The sequence below is a fragment of the Mesocricetus auratus genome, unplaced genomic scaffold (genome assembly GCF_017639785.1).
Source record: "Mesocricetus auratus isolate SY011 unplaced genomic scaffold, BCM_Maur_2.0 Super-Scaffold_15014, whole genome shotgun sequence".
Classification (NCBI taxonomy): Eukaryota; Metazoa; Chordata; class Mammalia; order Rodentia; family Cricetidae; genus Mesocricetus; species Mesocricetus auratus.
Window position 1 is genome coordinate 44,395,183 of NW_024429186.1, and position 24,150 is coordinate 44,419,332.

Sequence of the window (24,150 nt, forward strand, 5' to 3'; positions counted from 1 at the left end):
AATTAATTCACTATTGGACTCAAGGGCTGGGAGAACTTTAGACACAGACTCCTTGCACCTGTCTGTGATCTTTGAAGTTACATGTGTAGGGGAGGATCCCAGGCCTGTGAATGGCAGATTCCCAGCCCTCACTTCTGACTCAGGAACCTTCCAGTAATCCAATCATTTGAACGAGATCCTCTGATACTTCTGAGGTTACTGATCTGCAGGCTGAGAAACTAAAGGAGCAGTACCCAAGCCATTCCCACACCTGAAGTCCCAAACATGGGACACCTACCTCTGTGCCTGGTTGCCCAGCCCAGAGCCTTCCCCTTGGAAGCCCCGGCATGGAAAAAGCAACAAGACTTCAGCATTCCCCAGGAAGGGCGGCAGAAAGTACTACGGGGTTACAGAAGTCTGTCCTTGAATGAGTTAGCCTCTGAGGCAGCGTATGCTATCTGCAATGTTCCGAGTGCTTAAATCCACTTTCTTTTCTCACATTTGTAGAACTAAGACATGCATTGGACAAAGAGCAGCCCCAATCTCTTACAGTAAGGGAAAGTTTGGGCTTTGTATTTGCTATCAGAAGGTCAGGAAGGGGTAGCTAAAATAATAGCACCAGGAGGCTTTATCAGCAGCATTCAATCTTTAAATAAAACCTTAGAAGAAAAGACCCCTTTTCATACTCCCCCTACACCCGCTCCGCTGCTAGGCATTGGCTGCGGTCCACATCTTCACAAGCTGGACTTGCCCCCTCGGCATGCCTTCCAGCATTTGTATAGCACCCTTGTTCTCTTCTTGGCAATGCGAAGGAAGCTATCTCGGCCCACAGCATGGCAGTTCATTGTCGTAAATAGCAGTGACTAATTTATCCTTCTAAAATGCTTGGAATAGCATTTAGATGCCAAGACACTTCGAGTGGGAAAAGAGTGTTATTTTTGTAAGAAATACTATTTTAGGGACACTGAACACCAAGAGACAGAAATGGGCCATTATGTTTTGCTAGGAAATTTCCGAGCAAATGCTAAAACCAATGCTACTGCCTTTCCTGAGCCAGATAGATGGCCATTTTCCCCTTCTTCTCAAATGGGGTCATGCTTTCTGAACTTTCTGAAGATAGGTGAGCTATGAGGAGATGTTTAGCTGACTCAAGACAAAGACAAATGTCCCTTTCCAATCCCCGTTTTCCTGTAGCACCCAGGGCCACAGCTTCCTTGGCCACAGTTACTATGCCTGGACCTTCTAATGGTTTTGTCCTTAGAGTCAGGTTTTTGTTACTGTTGTTTGTCTCGTAATTAATGATCCTTCGATTTATGCTGGGGAGGTAGCTCTGTTGAAAGAGTGCTTACCCAGCATTTATGAAGTTCTGGAATTGCTCTCCACCCCACGTAACTGGGCAAAACGTAATCACAGCACTTAGGAAATGGATAGAGGAGGACCACAAGTTCAAGACTATCTTTGGCTACTATATAGTACTATATAGCCAGCCTGGATACAGGATACTCTATCTCCCCCCCCCAAAAAAAAGTATTATCAATCTTTTGTTAGTTTGTTTTCTTTTGTTTCTTTGCACTGCTTAATCTTATCTGTTTAATGCACTATTTGTCCTCTTGTGCTACATTTTCAAACCTTAAATCTCTCTCATGTCTCCTGGGAAATAAACTTGAATGTTTCATGTATCTTTATGTGTTGCTTTTTATCTCCAAAGGACAGCCACTGTCTGGAGAAGTTGTCATGAATGACCCAAGGCACCTACAGCAAAAGCCAAGCAGAGCGACCCACTGCTGGGACAAATCCAAGAAAAATGAAACTGACATCACTTTGTAAATTCAAAGACGTAGCAACTGTAAAGGTACTGAATCCAAGTAGCTTGAGTATCAGGTCCTGAGGATAGAGAAACACTCAAACACTGGGCTTTTGAAGCCCCACAGACAGCTCTGAGGTGACATCTAGGCCTCCTCCCTTGGGAAATGACCTGGGGCACTCACAAGTAAGCCTAGCTCTTCCCTCCAGCAGGGTGCCACGCTGTGACGATTCCTGTCACCTGGAGTGGTCACCTCCTCACTCTTTGGGTACCATTTTACCCCATGAGAGCATTTCTGAGCCGTGTCCACCACTTGTGGATTTGAAAACTTGTAATTCACTTTTTTTTTTTTTGCTTAATGTTAGAATAACCCAAGGAGATTGTTAATGTGTAAATTTCAAGGTGTTGTGCCAGCAGTTCTGATGTAGTTAAGATATATCAGAGATACATCTTGACAGTTCTCCTTTCTCACTGGGTGGTCTGGATAGGGACAGAGCTGCATTGCCCAATACTGTGAGCTTCCATTCACAGGTGCTTTTCACGTGGCCGCCTCCTGACTGACATTCTTCCAGTAGCACCGCCCTTTGACTTAAAAGTATCTCTAAGGCTCAGTTTCATAGCTGTCACGGTTTGGCTCCTCTCTTGGGGTTCTCTTAGGGGCCATCTGCTTCTCTGCTTCAAACTCTGACTTGTCTCATGGTCATAGGCCACTTGCTGATAATTAATTGACCTTGTTCCTCAGTTGCTGGGGCTGAAGTTACAGATGGGAAAGTGATGTTCTCATTTGTACACCACAGAAAATAAACAGCAGCATTTAATGTATACAGAGAACCTAGTATGTGCAAGATTTTGACTTCAATCCCCACTGCTATTTTATAAGAAAACAAAATTCCAGCCACCCTCAGAATTTATTTTCTTGTGATTTGCATCTAAATTATAAACTCAGAATATGAAATATCCCAAGGGGCTTGGGAGACAGTTGAACAGTTAAGCACTTGCTAAGCAAGCAAGACAGCCAGAGTTCAGATCCTTAGCACCCTGTGAATGATGTGTGGGTGTGGTGGTCTGCCTGTAATTTCAGCCTGGGAAGGCAGACATAGGATTCAGGAGCAGGCTGACTTTCAAGATTAACTCCATAGGTGAGCCCTCCTGTGTTTGATTGGCAGAGCCTATCTCAAAAGAATAAGGAGCCTGGAGAGATGGGTTGCCTATCAAATGGTTGCTATGCAAGAGCAAGCATGGGGGTGTTGTCATTTGCATTTTCAGGAATCTATGTAAATGTTGAGTACACTGGTATTTTGGCCTTGGGAAGTGGAGACAAGGTATTCCCCCAAGCAAGTTGGCTAACATGGTTAGCCATATGCAACTCTGGGTATCACAAGAGACCCTGTCTCAATGAACAAAGTGAAAGAATTGAGGATGATTCCTGACAACCTTGGGTCCTTGAAGTGCACAGACACATGCATGCACACATACACATATGTGCACCTACACACATGCAAAAACATGTCTATACATACACAGAGTTTAAAAAGAAGATAGAAGAGAGATCAAGGAAGATTCTACACATCAACCTTAGACCTCAGCACACACACACACACACACACACACACACACACATGCACAAATACCTGTATGCACACTGTACACACACAAAGGAAAAGAAAAGCATGAAAGGTAATGTGATTATCTGTGGTCCTTACATATAAGTATCCAGTCCCTACCACTTGTACATGGTGTGACTTTGGGAAGTCACCTAACATCTCCAAATCGTGGCCTCCTTTCCACAGTTTGCTGGTGTCCTGTGTGTGTGTATGAGAAAGAGAGATAGAGTGTGTCTGTCTGTCTGTCTGTCTCTTTGTCTTTGTCTCTCTGTCTTTGCATCTCTGTCCTCTGTCATCTCTGTCTCCCTCTCTCTATCTCTCTCTCTTGGTGTAGGGGAGCAGTACTGGAAATTAAACCTATGGCCTCACACATATTAGGCAAGTTCTATACCCCCAGTTACACCCCAACCCCTGTATCTGTCAATTCAAATCACTCATGCCATGTGTAGTACCTTTTTTTTAATGATGTGGATCTCTGAATATCTTACTGAGCATTTAGGGAGGGGAGACAGAGAAACAAAGAAAGAAAGAGAGAAAGAGAGAGAAGAAATGGTTTGTATTATTTGTTCAATAAATTATTTATTCATTCAATAAATAATGGATATAGTAAGCATCATTAGCAAATAAAACACATAATTTAAGAAAGCCAAGACTTTTCTTGAATATTAATTGTAAAATTACTTTCCATATGGTGTGTTCATGTGGATGATATAAAGCAACAACATACAGAGGTAGTAATTCCTTCTTAGAACTGTATGTGTATTTGTGTATGCATGTGAGTGTTCACCCATGCGCTGGTACAAGGGTGTTTATGCACTTGTGTATATGTGGAGGCCAGATAACAATCTCAATTGTTCTTCAGATGCAACACATTTTTTTTCAACTAGTCTCTCTCTGGTATGGAGTTCACTCAGTAGATTAGGCTGGCCTAACAGCAAGGCCTAGAGACTTGCCTGTATCCTGTTCTTCTGCTCTGGGATTAACAAGAACCATGCCTGGCTTTTTACATGTGGGTTCTGGGGATCCAATTCTTGTTCCCATAGTTCTCATAGAGTGAGCTATCTTCCCAGCTCCTCACCTTGGAACTTTACTGTCTGAAAGTCCTGGGCCCTTGCCATGGCTTGAGGTATGGCTTCCTGGCTGCCAATCATCCTCTGGTAAATTTATATTTAAATTTCTAGCCTATTTATGTATGTGTGGTGTTTCCTAGTGATGAACCTAGAGAGGGTCAGAGGAAACAGAGGATATGTAAGCAGTGAAGCTGGTAAGTAGCTGCAGACTGCAGTTACCCAGACTTGATTCCAAAGCCCAGACAGACTGGAGGTGGTCTTGAAAGACTCCAGTTGGACTCCTGGGGATCACTTTGTCATTCCTGTGGTGATGGGTTATAGATGCATAGTGTCTGTTCCAAGAAAGGGAAATACAGGAGTCGGATGTTAGAAGTACAGTGTGTAAGCCCTCTGTAGGGAACAGCCGGAGATGGAAAGTACAAGGTATTATGACACATCAGTCCTCTCTGTTAAACTCTGGCCCAGGCTCAGAAAATGCATGACACACTGAGGAGCCTTGGTGCTGTTGCCCAACCTGGACCTGGGCCTTCCCAGGTAGTGGTTAGGAATGTCAGTAGACAGTAAGGCGGTCTGGAGAAATAGAAGGAACTCTGAAGTCAGACAAACTTAGATCTGAAATCTGCCTCTGTCAAGAGGGACTTAGGAAGTGAATCAAGTTACCCAGCTCAAACCTCAGTTTCCCCATGGTAACATGGGCATATGAATACTCCTTCCTTGAGAAATGATCCATGGAATCAACTTAACCCAGTGTCTGTGACCTACCAACTATGTTCTACCATTGGTGTTAGTGGGATTTCTTTTCTCTGATCTTTGATTTATGTTTGAGTTACAAATAATCGCCACACCCAATTATCTGGCAGTTTTAAAGCTAGAACTGAGGGAGAAATGCTATGCAAACTCCTGAGGGTTGATCTTTAATTGAGTTAAACTAGGAAGCAAGAAGAATCCTCCTCCACAAATAGTGAAACTGTAAAGAAGAAGGCATTAACTCTTGGCATCTTCTCCTTTTCCTTTTAGAAGTGTGGCTTTTTCATATGTTTCAAGACAAATGCTTTTTAAAAACCTTAGAGCTGGGTGGTGGTGACACACGCCTTTAATCCCAGCACTCAAGAGGCAGAGGCAGGCAGATTTCTCTGAGTTCGAGACCAACCTGGTCTATAAGAGGTAGTTCCAGGACAGCCTCCAAAGTCACAGAGAAACCCTGTACAGTGATTCTTCCTGCCAGCTGTCTGGGTCTGACCACTGTCTCTGCCTCCAAGTATCACATGAAATACTATGTTAATTATAAAGCTGTTGGCCATTTGCTATGGTTTCTTAATGGCTAACTCTGACTTAATTATTAGCCCATAATTACTAATATATATTTTTATAAGGTCTTATCTTACTGAGGACACAGCCTCATGTGTCTTCTCTTCTCGGGATCACATAGGGACTCTCTTTTCTTGACTACATTTCCCAGAATCCTCCTTGACCCCTAGTCCCACCTATCTTGTTTCCCTATTGGCCAACAGTACTTTATTTATCAACCGATAGGACAACATATACACAGAAGGACTTCCCCCATCAAAACCCTGTCTCGGAAAACCAACAAAAAACAAAAACAAAAACAAAAAAACCTTAGCTAGTAACCCTTTCTCATCCCTGTGTATGAACTTCTGATTATCTATGCAGTGACCGGAAAAGCAAATCTTTTGTAGATGCTGCAACCACCTAAAAAGTGAGAAGATGTAGCAATGGATGTTCTCAGTGGGTCAGAAAGGACACTGCCTTAGGTATGTAAGGTAGCTTAGAAGACAAGGTTCTTAAAGTGTAGCAACTGGTTCAGTTATGGGGCTACAACACATCACAACAATCCGAGCGAAGAGCTAAGGATTTAAATGAAGACAAGGACAGTGGCTCATTCTTGCAAGGAGAATGGTGTTTATTTTAACAAGAGTGGAGCATTAAATATCAGTCAGGCATGGTGGAAAACCAACAAAGTCAGAAGCCTACATTCTCAGGGCCCTCTGTCAAAGGATGGGCCAATAACAGGAACTTGAATTTAGACAATAAGGACGGAAGGAAAACAGGAACTTGCATTCAGGCTTAATTGGAAGGAAGGGACAAGAGGTATTTTTCTAGAAGCTCCTAGTCACAAGCTGGACAGCAGACCCCCATGGGGGAAGGGTGCAGCAATAAAGGAATATCATGTATGCATAACTTTCCAAATTCATCAGCATTTTAATAAGAGTTGCTTCAAAAGCATTTCCAGGAAGCCATTTCTTATTAAACCCATTCTGAAATGACTCACAAAACACCTGCAAAAAATTACTATGTATTACTACATTTGGATGCCTCTATCTTTGAGAACAATATACTAGTGGAGAAGACTAAGTTAGCCTATGCCAACACATGGCTGTCATCATTTTGCAAATGAAATGTATTCTGCAGAGGTGCTGAGCCCGTAGTTGAAGAAGATTGGTCCAAAGATATGTCAGAGTTCTTTTTATTTCAATGTTAATATGTGAGTTTTAACTGAATAGCATCAGGTCACTGTTTTTAAGTTTCAAGAGTTAAAAAGCACAATTATAAGCATCCTTGACTCACTCAAGATGAGCTAGGACTTGCTATTTCTATTACCATGAAAGAAGGAATGCTTTTCTTGTTCCTGAAACTTCTAGACCATTCTACCTCCTGAAAACAGCATCTGAGGAATCGTTACATGGGGGATGCTCATCGTCAAGAAACAAGCCCAGTCAGTCTTGTTGCTCTTGTTCCCTTTGCACTCACGGGGTGCTGTGCTCCTGGGTTTTTGAGTGAGTTCGCCCACAGCATTTCTGCAATAATCCACCATTCTTGTCCTTTTCACTTTTTTCCTAACACAAACGCGCTCCTGAAGTTTTGCACCTTAAAGAGGCTGTCTTTGTGGATTTGTGTTGCCTCTCATGGCTGGGGGAGAAGGGGGTAGTCATTGTTACTTAGGTAGTGCCCCAAACTTTAAGATTAGTACTTAAGAACAATAGAAGTTTCCCCTAGATATCTTAGGAGAGGTTTGCGAAATTGCAAGTGTTCGCAAAACTTTACCGCTGTGCTGTTAACGTTCAATGAGGTCATTATTTTCAATCTAGTTTCTGGTCTTTGTTCACTAATGCGTGTTCAGCAAAAGCGACTTTTTTGTGTATGTGACTTTGTACAGTGAGACACTGCTTCAAAAGCAAGCTCTCCCATCTATGATGATTTGTCGAAAATGTTTATTTACATCAGTGTACAAGGCAATTTTTTGTAATCCATTTAGATATCCTGGTTGCTGTTTCATTCTATCAAGATGGGCAATGATAACCTTCATAGACAATGTCTAACTCATTCATGACTAGAAGAATGGGCAGGAAATAGTGACATTGCTCCTCCCTGTACCAAGGAGACCAGGGGAAATGTTTAGCAATGACAACCCTGATGCTGATCCTCACTCAGTCTTAAGTTTATTAGTAGGAATGCTTGGGGTGGCAGGTGAAAGAGAAAGCAGTCAATATTAGTGTGAATTATAAACTTAGCACTGAATAAGTCCACTCATAACCCAGACACAGAGTATACCACTGAAAAACCGAAAAAGAATTTTCACATCAAGCTGGGCAGTGGTGGTGCACAACTTTAACCCCAGCACTTGGCAGGCAGAGGCGGGTGGACCTAAGTGAGTTCGAGGCCAGCCTGGTCTACAGAGCAAGTGCCATAACAGGCTACACAGAGTAACCCTGTCTCGAAACTCCCCAAAAATTAAAAAAAAAAGAATTTTCACATCAAGGCTTTCTTATAAATATTAAAATTTTATGATTTGAAAAAGATCAACAATGAATCTGATAAAGGTCTTTTTCTAATCTCCACAATTGAATCTAGTTGTGTCTTCATTATTTTTCACTGTGACAAGGTATTTGACAAAGCAACTAAGGACAAGCGGTTTATTCTACCTCAACGTTTCAGATGATACTGTCTATCATGGCAGGACAGGCAAGGTACAACCTGAGGATGAGATCTTCTCATGACTGCCAGACTAGAAATTAGAGAGAGCAAGCCCAATCAAGAAGTAGACTAACCTTCAACAGCCTGTCCCTATTGTTTTAAACCTGACAGCCCAGGTCGCCTCCTAAGGTCACCACAGCTTAATCCTATACATAATCCAGGAACCAAGCATCCAAAGTGTGAGCCCATGGGGGACAGACAGGGTTGATCAGAAAATGTTTTAATTACCCGAGTGGCCTCAGAAACACTGAGGTGAGGTGTGACGTTCCACTTTAAATTTACGGAAATGACTAGCAACAGAGATCAATGCCATTAGAAGAAGAATTGCATTACTTACATGTCCCAGCGAAAGGGACAAGCCTCATCCCACAGGGCCATAGGGAAAGCATTAGGTTTTTATCAAGAGGCAGAACCAACAAGGAAAAAGCATTGGCCAGTTTTTTTTTTTTGAGTTTTCCATGGGGAGGGAAAGCAGGGCAGAGTGAATGGCTTAGGACTAGTCATTCTAAAATATTCTAGAAGGTTTTGGACAACGGTGATCTCTGAGTGCATCATGCCTACGTGGGGCAATTTAGGGAGGAAATATAGTTTGGGCGTGTGAGAACTATCAAACTAGCTTGCATGAAGGAGTTCTGTTGCGAGAAGACAGTTTACTCTTTTAAGGAACTAGTCTGCCATTGGGAAGAGCACTCTCTTCCTGGGTCTGTAATCATCACAAGCTAGTTAGAATAGCTATTATAAATAATCACATACATGCTGGTGAGGAAGCTGAGCCAAAGGAGTTGTATACTGATGTTGGGAAAGCAAATTAGTCCAGTCATTGTGGAGAACAGGATTTAAAATCAGATCTCGCATAGGGCGCAGCAACACCAGTTCTGAGCATACGTCCAGTTGAAACCAAGCCAACACAGCAATGAGATTCAGGATGGCCACATTTGCTGCAGCAGTCACAATGACTAAGACTAGATTAAGCCAGACACAGAAAAGTAAGTGTGGCATGCTCTCATGTGTGGAGGTTGACAATAAATACAACAATAAAAGATTGACCTGAATATAGAACAGTGATTACTAGAGGCAGGAGGGAGAAGGAAGGCTGGGTTTATTCAGTGCCCATTGCATGCTTGTAATCAGGAATATGAACCACTAACATGTTCAACTGATATGTGTGATCAGATTTTTAAGCTTAAAAAGTATGTGGATAAACAAAGATTATTAAAAGAAACATGAATATCTAAGAAACACAGAGAGGAGGCTTATACTAAAATTATCAAAACCTAAGATAAAGAAAACAAGAAACACGATTAACATATGTGTACATGATAAGGCATTAATAGTCTGATAACTTGGCTTATCAGATTGTTATTTGTCAAGTCCCCATCAACATAACTGATGTGAGCCTCCTTGGATGCATTTTGTTTTATGGTACTATGGTTATTTTGTGAAATTTTTCATTACTTCTCCCCATCTTTCCTTCTCCCAGCTACAGGACATGAAATCTTTTATTTGTGCTTGTAAGCAAAAAACAGAGAAACAAAAACAGATTGTGCTCTTTCATGTAAATCAACCAATTTCTGGCTAAGGGCAAGAATTTCCCCTGGGCAGAGGGCAGGGTGTGCTGCGAGCAAAAGATGGAAGAATAAATAACCAGCAAGTTAAAACAAAACCAGAAAACCGATGAAACTGCAGGCCTTAGGAACCAGCCCCAGTTAGGAGCTGGGAAAGCCCAGGGGTTGCTTTTCTGAAAGACATGTCTGGAAGGAGGCCCAGGAAAGTGCCAGCTGAAAGCTCAGGTTGCCCAGGCGCTCAGTAGAGGCATCCCAGCCTGTGCAAGAGACTGTGCTGTCATAGGGGTAGAGATGGGAGCAGGGCTAGCCTGGGGGTAAGCTAAGTGGTAATCCAGGCTGCCCCTTGTAAGTGTGCCCTGATGACTTGGCAAATGAAGCAGATTGCAGTGGGCACTGTTCAAGGCACATGACAGAAGCCTGATAGAGAAGGGTCTTTTTCCTCCATGTTTCTGATTTTTGTGTTTTGAGAAATAGCTCACAGGCTACAAAACCCCCAGTTTTTGTCAAATTTCTCTTTATTCCTCATGAGCAGAATCTGAACTAACAAAAGCATATAGATTAGTGTCTTTAAGAAAGATCTGGAGGTAAATTTTCTTTTTTTCCAACATAATATTTTTATTGATTATTTGAGGATTTCATACAATGAACCCAACCGCACTTGCTTCCAATTCCTCCTGGGTCTACCCTCCCACCATCATGCCCTCCCCTCACACAAGAAAAGAAAATATGCCCAGTTCAAGTCCAATTTGTGTTGCCCATATACTCACTGGAGCATGGTCAGACTCCAGTGGCCTGCCCCTTAAAGAAAACTGAGTCGCCCCTCCCCCCGCCAGAAGCCATCAACTGAGAAGAGCACCTTCATCACATTTTGACAGTACGTAAATAATGTGTGTTTAATCTAGTCGCACAGTTGCAAAACACTTCATTTGCCTCAAAAGACACACTGCCCATCAGCCATCACATTCCACTTCCCCTCTCTGGCCTCATCTGAAGATTCTATGTAAACAGAATAACAGCCACCAGCCTTAAGGGGTTCCTGGGCGTGTGTTCTCAAGGCTTGTCCATCTTGTAGCTCCTATCAGCGCTTCCTTCCTTGTTATATAGTCAAGCCTGCCATCAGAGGAACCTTCCCAAAGAACTGTCAGCCCTGACGTGGGCAGGGTAGGGTTTGGAAAGCCCAAACCCACAATTACATCCCACCAGGGGCAGAAGTCTCAAAACAGTTCAGTTCATTAAGCAAAGTTTGTAAAGCAAGCCCTCCCCGCAACCGCGGTTGCAGTTCATGAGGGCGCTCTGCTCAGCCCAGGCTTGAGTTGGATGAAGTTAGCTAAAACTCATGACAAAAGCAGAGATGCTGTGGGCAGCTCTGACTGAGAAGTGGTCCATGGTCTGCATATGCTGGTTTGGCCAGCCCTTGACTGATGGGTGCATAGTTCAGTAGCTGTTGACTGTGGTAAGTAGAACCCTGTGACTAATTATTAACGCATTTCACATATGCATGTCTCCAGTGCCATTGAATATAAATGTGCAAGTGGAAATGCCAGGTCACACTGTAGCTGAGGACCTGCCAGACAGTTTTCCAAAGTGGCTGTACAACTACCCATTCCCGCCATCAGCCGCAAGCATTCCAGTTGCTCCGCAGCCTTGCCAACAGTTGGCACTTTCCTTCTCCTTGTTGGTACACAACAGGACAAATGCACAGCGCTGGCTCATAGTCTGACCTGAGCTGATGACACATCTTTTCAGGTGATGCTTAGTCATCTTCCTTGGAGAAGTGTCATTGTCCATTTGTAAGTGAACTGCTTTAACTGATAATGTGTAAAAGTCATCAGAAAGGTCTCTTGTCACAAATATGAACTATATCACAGGTCAGCATCAGGCACTTTATCTACTGAGCTGTCTCCCCAGTCCAGAGCATAGATTAAAAAATAATAACAATAACAGTAGCAATGCTTTTTATTTAGAAACTATAGCAAAGCCATATTCCTATAGCTTCTTGATTCTGTTTTAGTAAGTTAAATTTTTAGTGAAACATATTTTGTCTAACTTTTCTATTTTATTGCCAAATACATAATGGTACTTTCCTATAGTTTAAAAATTATACACAGGGGCTGGAGAGATGGTGCAGAGGTCAAAAGCACTAACTGCTCTTTCACAGTCCTGAGTTCAATTCCCAGCAACTACATGGTGACTCAGAACCATCTAAAATAATATCTGGTCCCCTTCCAGCCTTCAGACATACACAGGCAGAACACTGTATATGTAATAAATAAATCTTTTTTAAAATTTAATAATTATATGCAAATACATAATCCTTTTCGTCCTAAAGATGTTTCTGTCTTTTTCCATAGTCAGTAATGCCAAAGATCTTCATATTTTGTTCTCAGGATCCAACAATAGGTTTATTATAATTCTCTAATTTTATTTCTAACTTTGTGTGTGTTCACCTGGGTGTATACTCACTTGTGTGCACATGTATGTCTGTGCCAGAAGACAGTCTCAGGTGCCATTCCTCAGGTGTAGATGTCATTTCCCTCACCTTAATTTTTCCAATCAGAACAGTCTTACTCAACCATCTCTCACCAGGTAAGCCGGTGAACCGCAGGCATCCACCATGTTTTCAAGGCAAGCACGTTCACAACTTCATTTCTTAGAGCAATTTTAGGTTCTCTCCCAATACACACATAAAAATAAACTATGGAAAGTTCCTCTATGCCTCCTGCCTGGTGCAGACATAACCTGTAGGTTTGCAGCCGCTCCTACCAGAGCTGTTATGTTGATGAGCCTATGCTAGCTCATCCTTGTCACCCCGAGTCCACAGTTTACACAGGGAATCACTCCTGTGCTGTGCATTCTGTGGTTTGGAGCAAAGTTACAGTGATACTACATGACAACATAAAGCCATACAAAGTAATTTCCTTGTCCTAAAGGTACTGAGTGTGCTGTTTACTCATCCTTCCTGCCTTGCATCTCTGGAAGCCACTGACTGCTGACTGTTTCATTGTATTTCGAGGTTTAGAATGCTGAGTAGTTGGCTTCTTTCACATATTAATATTCAATTAACCTCCATGTCTTTTAATGATTTAAGAGGTCATTTTTTTTGGTGTTGAATAACATTTCATTGCCTAGATGTATCAGTTCATTCATCCATCCCTCTAGTGAAAAACATCTCAGTTGGCTCTAAGTTTGTGCAGTTAAAACTAAAACCACTCTAAATACCCGTGTGCTGGGTTTGGAGTGCGCATCATTTTCATCCCTTAGGTCAATGTCAGAGATCACAGTTGCTGACTCTATGGAAAGGTGCTTTGATGGGAAACTGCCAAGCTGTCTTCCAAAGTTAATGTACTATTTTGCATTTTCACCAGAAAATAAGAGTCCCTGTTGCCACACACCTTTGCCAGCATTTGTTTGATGTAGATGATAAATAATCATCTACATATTGTCCTTGGAGAACTGTCTTAGGGGCTTGGGACTTATTTTGCAGAATTTGATTTCTTATTAATTTTTACTTGGTTTTGGATTTTAAGATTTGCCCATCAGCCTTTCCAATCTAGACAGCAACATTTGCTGGCATTTGATTATAGACCTAGGAAGAATTGCTGTGTTCCTATTTGTTCAACAACTTACACACTAGGAAGCCTTGCTCTCCAAGTTTTTAGCACTATTTTGTTACTTTGTATTTCATTGAGTACCCACCATCCTTGTCATTGTTCTGATTTTCTTCTGCATCCTTTGTGTACATTTACTTTTTCTACTTCTAATGTTTTCCATTTAGCTTATTAATTTCCTACTTGTTGTCTTGTCTGATGCATACATTTAATGACATACTCTCTAACGAAATACTCCTTTAGTTTTGCCCCATGTGATCAGATAGGTAGTTTTTCAATGTTTTCTTAAAAAACTAAAATTTCCAATTAGGTTTTCCTTAATCAAGTAATTACTTTTAATGCTTCTTATCTGGTGTTTTAGAATGTGGACCTCATCTCTAGGAGGGATAACTAGCAGTGCATCATATATTCCTTCTATAGCAACTAGGGAAATAAATGAAGGACACAGTAACTTTTGTAAAGACACTAGGCAATTTGAGGGTTAATGACTCTGAGACCAACTAAAGTTCAATACATAAGGCAGAGGCTCTAAGATGAACAGTGTCACATCACTTTCTTCTGTAGGAACAGATACCAAACTCAGACACCAACTAAATACTAGATTGTAGTGGTTTGAATGAGAAATGCCCCCCCAAACCCCAGAGTCTCGGACATTTGAACGTTGAACGTTTGGTCCTCGGTGGATGGTACTATTTCGGGAGGTTTCAGTGGTGTGACTTTGCTGAAGGAGACAGGCTTTGAGATTAAAACCCTCCCGCCACTTCCAGCGTGCTCTTCGGCTTCACGCCTGCAGTTGAGCATGTGAGCTCCCAGCCTCCTGCTCCAGCTGCATGCCTGCTGCCTACTGATGAACTTCCCCGCCAGGATGAACTCTCGTCCTTCTGAAGCCAGAGTCCAAGTAAACGCTTTCATAAGTTGCCTTGGCCATTGTTTTATCTCAGCAACAGAAAAGTAACTAATATAGTAGCCCATATAAAGGACTACGTTGAGTGAGAGAAAACTTGTGAAGTTTTTGTATGTTGTTGATACAACACATAGGAATCTTGAGGACTTCTGAATGGCACATGATGCGTGCTGGGGTAGCATATGAGACTGAGAGCTAGCGTTGACTGTAGATTGGGAATAATGTTTGCATGTTACTGGTCTGAAGACCTAAAAGAATCATATAATGAATGTCATCCACAAGGCAACTGAAACCAGAGTTGGGTAGCATCCAATTAAAACTGAAACCCCAGGAGACAGGAGAATCAAAACTTTCAAGCCATCCTTGCTGTGGTGGTTTGAATGAGATTGGCCCCCATAGGCTCATATATTTGAATAATTGACTTCCAGCTGGTGAACTGTTCAGGATGGACTAGAGGTGTGGCCTTGTTGGAGGAGGTGTGTCATGAACTTTGAGGTTTCAAAAACCCACACTAGGCCCAGTCTCTCTCCCTGTGCATGTACCTGTGGGTCAGGATGCAAAGCTCTGGGTTACTACCACAGCACTGCGCCTGCTTGCCTGCCTCTGCACTCCTGGCCATGTGACAAGGAACTCACCTCTAAAACTGTAAGCAAGCCCCCCAGTTAGATGCTTTCCTTTGTAAGAGGTACTTTGTGTTTCATCACAGCAAAAGAAACCCCAACTAAGACATTTGATTACTTAGTGGCACGGAAATTTTGAGGCCAGTCTAAGATAACTGAGATAGTCTCAAAACAAACAAATAAACCCCTGAAACTCACAATGGCTCAGTTCAGTTTCTGAACTTGATCAACAACTCATCTGATTGACGAATAGAGAATGGATAAACTTTTTCTGAAGCTAATAGCATCAACTGTCTTTATGACTATTATATACATAGAGTGTTCACCGTACTGCAAAGTATATGTCAGCATATAAGAGGCAAAAATATATGGCCAAAGATCAAGTAAAAAGAGAGCAGGGGAATTATATAAGCAGAACCACAGAAGAGTCACGTTTTAGAGACAACAAACAGAAGATTTTTTTTTTTTTTGGTTTTTACGAGACAGGGTTTCTCTGTATTGTTTCAGAGGCTATCGGTCCAGCCCGGTCTCGAACTCACAGAGATCCGCCTGCCTCTGCCTCCCGAGTGCTGGGGTTAAAGGCGTGCGCCACCACTGCCCGGCCCGAACAGAAGACTTTTAAAAACTGTTATAGATTACAGATGGGTGAAAGAAAATAGATTTAAAAAATGAAAATTTTTCATCTACAAAGAGTTAAATTTCTGAAGATAACAAAATTTTTGAAACCACAACTTAATTAATATTCAATAAGACGTTGAACAACAGAAAACAGAATCAGTGAATCTGGAGACAGTAATTGTCCAAAGCAGTGGATAAGAAGAATAAAGGTGTGAAAACATAAACAAAGTAGGTGATATGTTTGAAATAGTTTCAGCAGGTTTAAAAATCAACCACTGGACTTATAGAAGAGAAGAAAGAAAATGGGTGAGAAGGAATGAAGGAAGACATGGGTATGAGCTGCTTGTTCCATCACTGACTGACTAAAGCAACTTAAGGGAGAGGGGCTTTACTGTGGCTCACAGTTGGAGGACACAGTCCATAACAGCAGGGAAGGGAGAGCGGCAGGAGCACCAGCAGCAGGACCACTAGAGGCAGAAGCACCAAAAAGCTGGCCACATGATGGCCCAGTCTGGAAGCAGAGAGACTCAATACTGCTGCTCAGTTCCATTTCTCTTTCTTATTCAGGTCCTGGGTCCCCATCCATGGAACTGTACTGCTGATGTTAGGGTACACCTCCACCCCCAATTCAACTAGTCTAGAAAATTCTCACAGACATGCCTAGAGATTGTTTCCATAATAATTATCAATCCTGTTAACAACCAAGACTGGCCATCCAACATTAAGATCTTTTCCTTCAAAACCGGTCATTTCCTTTTTTAAAAAGTCATTTATCTGCAGAATTAAGGCTCAGTAAAATCCAAAGAAATCATAAAAATTCATAGTCAAACTGAAAAAAGAATTCTGAAAATTAAATCTTTTTAAAGGTCAGAAGCAGTCCACAAAAAGCAACAAGAAAACTCCCTTGACTTTTCAACTGCGAGTACAAAGACCAGATGCTGTCAGAATGAATTTTAAAATTAGATTTATTTATTTTATTCAATGTGTAAGTGTTTTGTCTGCATATAGGTCTGTGTACCACATGCATATATGTGTACATGTGTACCATGTGCATATTTGGCAGAGATCAGATGAAGGCAGCGGATCCCCTGGAACTGGAGTTATGGATGGTTGTGAGCCATCACGTGGGTGCTGGAAATAAAACACAGGTCCTCCCCATCCAAGACTGAAAATCTGAAGTTGCTACAAGAAAACTGTGCTGATTAAAAGCCCTTTGCCCAATGAAATGACAATTCATAAATGGACGTTAAATGAAGACATCTGACAGAAATCTGAGAAAACTGATGAACATGACCTAAATTAAAAGGAATTGTAAAGGAAATTCTTCAGACTTAAAGTAAAGGCTCCCAGATGGAGATCTGAGAGTGTAGATGAAATAAATACTTTTGGACTTTTATTCATTTTTGAGGGTACAAAAATTGTGTGATTTGTTTATCATTAAATACATAACAATTGAAGGACAGCAGGAACTACATGTGGCTTTGTATTGTACAGGAAAATGCAAAGTTACACATTCAAAATATACTGCAATAAGCTAGGAATTAACATTACAGTTTCTACAATAGTCATTAAAATGTTCACTAAGATATAGCTATAATGAAGGACGAAAAAGGTTTAGCAGTTAAGAGTACTTGCTATTCTTAAAGAAGACCTGAATTCAATTTCCAGCACCCTCAACCAGCATCTCAGAACTGCCTGTAACTTCAACTCCTGAAGATCCAAAACATATTATTGTGAGCATTGTACATACATGTGCACACACATATACACATAAACAATAAGATAAGTCTTTTTTGAAAAGTACAGTAATGAAACCATTAAAGGAATTAAAGATATAGACAAAGCTGGGCTGACTATATTTGAACCTATCCCCTGTATTTGAAGTTATATCTTATGGTTGTTTTCCTACCAGGTTGGCTCAGAGATACTTAATACACAAATATGACTTGTCGGAGTCTAGAGTTAATACTTCTTCCTCCTCCCTTGCAAGTCAAGGACTGTGGGGTGCTCTCCTCAAACACTCTTCCCTACCTTGCATTCTACTGAGCTCTCTGTATTAGTTTTGTCTTTCTTTTAAAAATTCCTCCAAACTAAGCATCAACAGTTTTTCAAAGATTTTGTTGATGGGTGTGACTGTTTATCTACAAGTATGTGTGTATTCCATGTGCAAGTCATGCTATATTGCCCCACAGAAGCCAAAAGAGGAATCAGAACCTCTGGACACTTGCTCGCCATCATGTTAGAGGCTGGGAACCTAGAATCTCTGCAAGAGCAGCAAGTGCTCTTAAGCACAGAGCCGTCATCTCCCCATTACTAGGGTTTTTGTTTTTAATTAATTCTTTGGGAATTTTGTACCATTATTTGCCTCCTCCCCAGGTTCACCTTCCCTAGACACCCATCTTTTCTTTTCCCACAGGAAGGCCTTCTTTATTTGATTAAACAAAAATAAAATAAGCTGCATAGGAACAATTTTAAAGTCCAAAGAGACACCGGCTTTGTTTTAAGGCTGATACGTCTCCTTGCTACTTCTCCAGCCTTCTCTGTGGAGCACAGAGACACATTCAGAAGCCTGTCAGCTCACAGGAGGTTTGGAACTCTTCTCCATTGACTCTTCACCTGCCCGTCATGCCTGCGGCTAGCAACAGTAACATTTAAGGTTTTAAAGGTAAAAGTCCAAAACGCAAGGAAAGGGACTTGCCCCCCCCCCATTAAAAACAAAACAAAACAAAACAAAAAAACACTTTTGCTTTGAGGTTTGGGGGAAATTCCCCTAACCACCCACTGCCTTGATGAGCTCTGAAATGCCACAGCAATTCTAAAAGTGGCAGAGGCAGCTGGAATCCCAGGTGGGCTACCGGTGAGAGCTCTGCTGCCAGGGGAAGAATGCTGGCAGTCTGCTCCTTCAGCTTGTTGTGAGAAGAACAGACTTAATCTAGTCACCAGGCAACAAGCCTCGGTGAATCCCACCCAGATCTTTAAAAAAAAGGGGGGGGGGCGCTGAGCTGTGTAGTCTACAGTTACTGAAAAAGTAAGTTCCTTTTTTCTTCCCCCTTGGCTGACCAGGCACAAGAGCTAATGGATAATATTAAACAAGATCCATTAAAACAAAAACCGAACAACCCTCCCACCCACAACTACATGTAACGTGCTAGTTAAACATCGCTAAACCACCCACCCTCACCAGCATTGAAAGGGAAAAGACACTTTACCACCCTAAAAATCAAGAAAGCCCCGTACATATGAACAGTCTCCCCCTAAAGGAGTACAACTACACAGACTGCTAGAACCAAAAGCTGGTCACAAAGTCAACGCGTTGCTGCCACGAGAGCCAACGTTAGCCAGTGTGCTCTGAGATAGCCTTAAGATGTGACCTGAGCTCGTTAAGTTAATACAGTCATTAAAAGGAGGTCTAAGACCATGTGGATACACAAAAACATTTAGAACCATTGCTGGTTAAATGACGATGGAAAACAGCCCACCAGGCTGGATCTGTTAACCCGTAAGACAAATTTTAAAAATAGACATTATTGAGGCATTTCTTCACAGTGACATTTATTCATAAACCCAAACCCAGTTAACTTTGGTGGTCTTCAGGAGGCTCTCACCCAGGTCGACCAGAAGGTTACCGGTAGGTTAACAGTACAGCATTTCCTGACCTAGACACCGATCTTGATGATGACCATATATTCATAGATGCATGGCCTCCCACTGGAGTACAATTTACCTACCGGTAGTAGCACTCTTAAAGAAAACCAACTCTCCCTCTCCCAGCAGCTCCCAATTGTCAAAAGCCTCCACTGGGGTGAAGCTTCATGTATACCTAGCCTCTTCTTCTGGGATGTATTCTGGCTTGAGTTTTCATGGGGCCTGTTCATGCTGCCATAACTGCTCTGTTGTGTACTGAGGACACTGTTTCCTTGTATTTATTCACCGCCTCTGGCCCATACAGACTTTCCACTCCTTCTTCCACAATGACCTCTGAATCATGGTGTGTGTGTGTGAGTGCAAGTGTGTGTTTGTGTGTGTGTGTGCGTGTGTGTAGTACAGATGTTCCATGTAGGGCTGAGCATTCTACAGGCTCTTATTCTCTGCATCTTGGGCTCTGTGTTATTTATCATCTACTGCAAAGATAAGCTTCATTAATGACGGCTGAGAGACGCATTAATCTATGTGCATAACAATAATTATGCCACCTAGAACTTGATGGTAAAACCCTATTGCTAAAAACATCACGTACTTGAGTCATGGTACATGGAGGTATTAAGCTAATGCTGACACGAAAGCTTCATCCTAACAGTGCTAGAAGGTGCTATGAATGCTACTAGGGGAGAGAAGAAATCACCAGTTGCACCCCGCTGTAAACCCTGTAAGCTATAATAATGACTAGCCTGGCAAGGTATCTTCAGTGGTGCAATGGTGACATGCTCATGAAGTAACCTATGACTTTATGGTTGGATATAAATCCTACTGCACAAGATGAAACTCATAACTGGTACTATTGTTGGGTCAAGAACATGAGGCTAGACAGGTCATAGGCCCTAGGTGAGAACCTACCAGTATGTTCTGTTAAGTCTATATAGTACTAAACCAACCCCTGATGATTTATTGATATTCCCATTACCATTTTTATGATCAGCATTCTTTCATACGTCTTGTTTCTTCCTTCTAGATCTAGTTTTCTTCTTCCGCAAGTAGCAACTTTGGTAGGTTTATCTTCTGGTTCTGTGAGCGCTAGCTTCTCTCATTTCATATGTATTTGGAACTTTCTGTATTAGCTTTGCTGGATGCAGAATTCTGAATGACAGCTATGTCCCCTTGACAGTTGAGAACATTACTGTCAAGCTACTTACTATCTTATCTTCTCATTCTGTTAGAAACTACCTGTAGGTCTAACAGTTTTAGAGGATAACCTGCCTTCTCATTCGTGTTAAGCTTTTCTCCTTCTCTTGATGAGAACCATGTGTCCCGCGTCTATCTTCTTGACCCTTTCTAGCACCCCCTTTCATGTAGGGACCCCAGACTTGAGATGCTCATTCCAGTCACCCCTGCTGAATGCCCTTTCCCTCCCATCTCCTTGTCTTGATGCTCTTCAGTTTCAGTGTGACATAAGTCATTATTATTTGTCCTGCTGAGGAGTTGATTGATCATCACAAGTCCTAGAATTGATGTCTATTATCTGTAAAATCTTCAGTGTAGATCAATTGTTCAACTTGCTCACTGGGTCTGCTACTGGAAATTCTTCAGTCTTTCCCTCCTTTACTGACAACACCATTCCTCGGGCTTGCCACAAAGTGACCCCTGCACCTGCCTGTTATTGAGATTCACATTTCCTATTTGTCTGACTGGAAAACTCCCATCATTCAAAGTGGTGGTGCTATTTCTTCTTAGAACTCATGTCTGTTGTCACCTACACTCAGAGGCCTGTCTCGAAAGCTCCTCTCCACATCACTCTGTCTTGTGTATCCATTCTTCTTATCCAGACAGCTATCTGATTGCTTCCATCTGTTTACAGTCCCCTGTGAATAGCTCCTTTGTAGTTAGAGACACACACTTACTATGGCCTCCATAAACATTTGTAGATCAAATGAATGAGTGAATCCAGAAATCAAAGCAATGGTCCCTACTTCCCAGAGATGCTGTAGCCTAGAACACATGAAAATGCACTTCCCGAATTATAAGTGCTAATCCATTATCTCAACCTCTGCAGTTATAATTCATGTGTTACCTTGTTGCAGCAGTTAAGGACCAAACTGGCTGTCTCTTTAAATTTTCGTATTCCATATAACATAGAGCCAAATCCTTAGTGTTCTTTGATCACAATGAAGTCTATTTTTACTTCTGTGTCTTTATTTCCAATTGCAACACTTTACTGAAAATTTAAAAAAAAAATAAAGATGTTCTAGGAGAATGCTTGGTTTGGCTTAACAGTTACCACAGCCTGGCATAAATCCTCAGTGAGTCTCTGAATGTTCCTTCCCCCTACGTTTCCGTCATCTCTTCTGCTCTTTCTTCCTTTTCCTCCCTCCCTCTCCGCCCTCTATCCCCCTTCCTCTTCCTTCCTTCCTTTTGTTTGCCCCTGCCCGGAAACAGGGTCTCCTTATGCAGCTCCACCTGGCCTTACATTCACTGTCCCACCTGAGCTTTGTGAACACCGGAATGAGATGGCAATAGGGCTTTTGACTTCTTTAAGGTCTGCTCTGATTTTTCTCTTATGAGACAGGCCCTCACAGACCCCCCTTATAAAATGGCAGCCACCCACGATTCCCAGTCTCTCGCCCTTTGTGCCTGCTTTATTTTTTTCTGGTGCGCTTGTCTACAAGAGTATGTCGTATATTTAGCATGTTCATTATTGTCTGTCCTCATCCACACACGAGCACAGGAACTTCTAATGTTAGGAGCTCTGTTCCGTTTCCAGAACAGCAATGAGCAAGAGCTCAATAAATATTTGTTGAATACATGTATCAGTGTAGGTGGTACTGCTTCACCTTTGGGAGACAGACACTACACCATCACTGTGGGCACACTAGCCCCCAGCATTGATCTGAATCTGGGATGAGATTACAGAGTTTGACTATCTTGCTCGTCTTCAAAACAGACTGAGTAATACATGATTTCATTTTGGAAACTAAAGCAATCACTTCCTCTCCTGGCAAGCACCTAACGGGAGAGTTCTGAGCTCGCTGTGGAAAAAGCCCTTCTGTTCCTCACTGGCTTGAAGGCTGTGGCACTTCCTGCCATCTCTTAGCAAGTTTTCCTTTGCTTTCTGGTTCCTTTCACCTCTTAGGGAAATTTACATATCTTTTGTACCCATTTTATCATCTGGAACTTGAACTTGGCAAGAGCTGTCAATCAATTCTATGTAGATGCAAGCAAAAAAAGTATCCCTTTTTCAGGTCTGTGGGAAGTAAAGTCTTATTTCATGGTGGCAACTTGTAAAGCTAGAACTTTTGGAGTATCCCGAGAGCCCAGAGATGGCGGTGCTGACGGACAGCCAGCTGCTGCAGCACATCTGGGTCTCATGAATGCATGGGTCTGAGACCCCCTAGGCCAGTGATCTTCCCACTCTACTGGGCCGTGAGTCTATTTCCTTTATTTCCTGTGCATTAATGTGAAGCCTCTCAATTCTCAAGTGACTAGTAGCCATGCAATCCTACCTTATCTTCCAGTAGTCCACTTCCCCAACCTTCCACTATCCAATGACCCCACTGGCTGTTTTTGTTCCTCAAACGGCTTTATTCAGACTTAGCATGATCCAGAAAAATGTGGTTGGTCAACTAACCTGAAGTTTATGAGTCAGTTCTGTGGTCAATAAAGATGTACACCTGAAGGACTCTGACACGATTTATCTGTTTGCTTCCAGCTACTGTTCTTTGCTGGGGCTGTTCTGAACTCAGCTTTCTTGCTGAGATTAGCAATACATGCTATTCATTCTGATTAGCAGTATACAGAGTTGCTGGGGAGCAGCGGGAGAACACCTGGAACAAAGCCATTTCTCTTCTGTCCCTCTACTGAACCGAACGAAGGTACCTACTGGCACCATCACCTAGAATCCCGAGGCTATTGTTGGACTGGCAGTGCCTCCTAGTGGCCCAGGATCCAAAAACTGAGAGGTGCCTGGGACAGCAACAGACTCCAGGCAGCTCCTGCCCAGCCCTCTCCTTTCTGAGTCTATACCAGACATGGAGACTTTGGTTCTGGTGAGCTCACTGGCTTTTACCAGATTTTTCAGGAACCAGCAATAACTGGTTGTGAAATGAAGAAGAAATGGAGTGAAGGTAGGAGATACGAACAGAATGAGGCCACTACACCTTTAGAAGTGAGTTTGGAAAGTGCTTTTTCATAACGTGCCCCCATCCACTTTGAAGAGACCCCATACTCTTCCTGTGTAGGAGAAGTCAGATCATCCCCTGCAGTCATAATTACTTAGATTCCCCAGGCAGAACTTTAGACACTACAATCAGAGGCAGAGGGACCCAACTAGTCCCTTTGGAGCCTTGTATTCTGAAAAGAATATGCATGAGCCCAAATCCATATCTTAAAGATCATTTCCTCTTAGAAATGAAGACAAAATCATGTCTACAAGCACAGCCTGCCTGAAGACTTTGCCAATACAGGATGGACAAATGCAGATTCAAGTCTAACCAGACCACCTTGGAGAACCGGGGAAGAATCCAGAAGGTTCCACTCCTCCAGGAGGGGTTGAAAAGTACTCAACAGGAGTTAGAATATGTCACTGGAAAACAGAACAGGAAATGTGACTTTGGTGTTGAGAACTCTTCCTCTGCTATCTTTCTGTGACCGCCCCTTCCCAAGGCAGACTTTCTCCTATCTTGATGTATGTCTTTCTCCTCGTGGACCCCATTCCAAATGATGCACACATTCCAT

General features: G+C 42.2%; 1 protein-coding gene across 1 annotated transcript in view; it reads left to right on the plus strand.

The window, feature by feature from the left end:
* Rtn1 (reticulon 1) overlaps window positions 1-24,150 on the plus strand; it is a 203,609-nt gene that overhangs the window by 150,385 nt on the left and 29,074 nt on the right. The window lies entirely within an intron of this gene.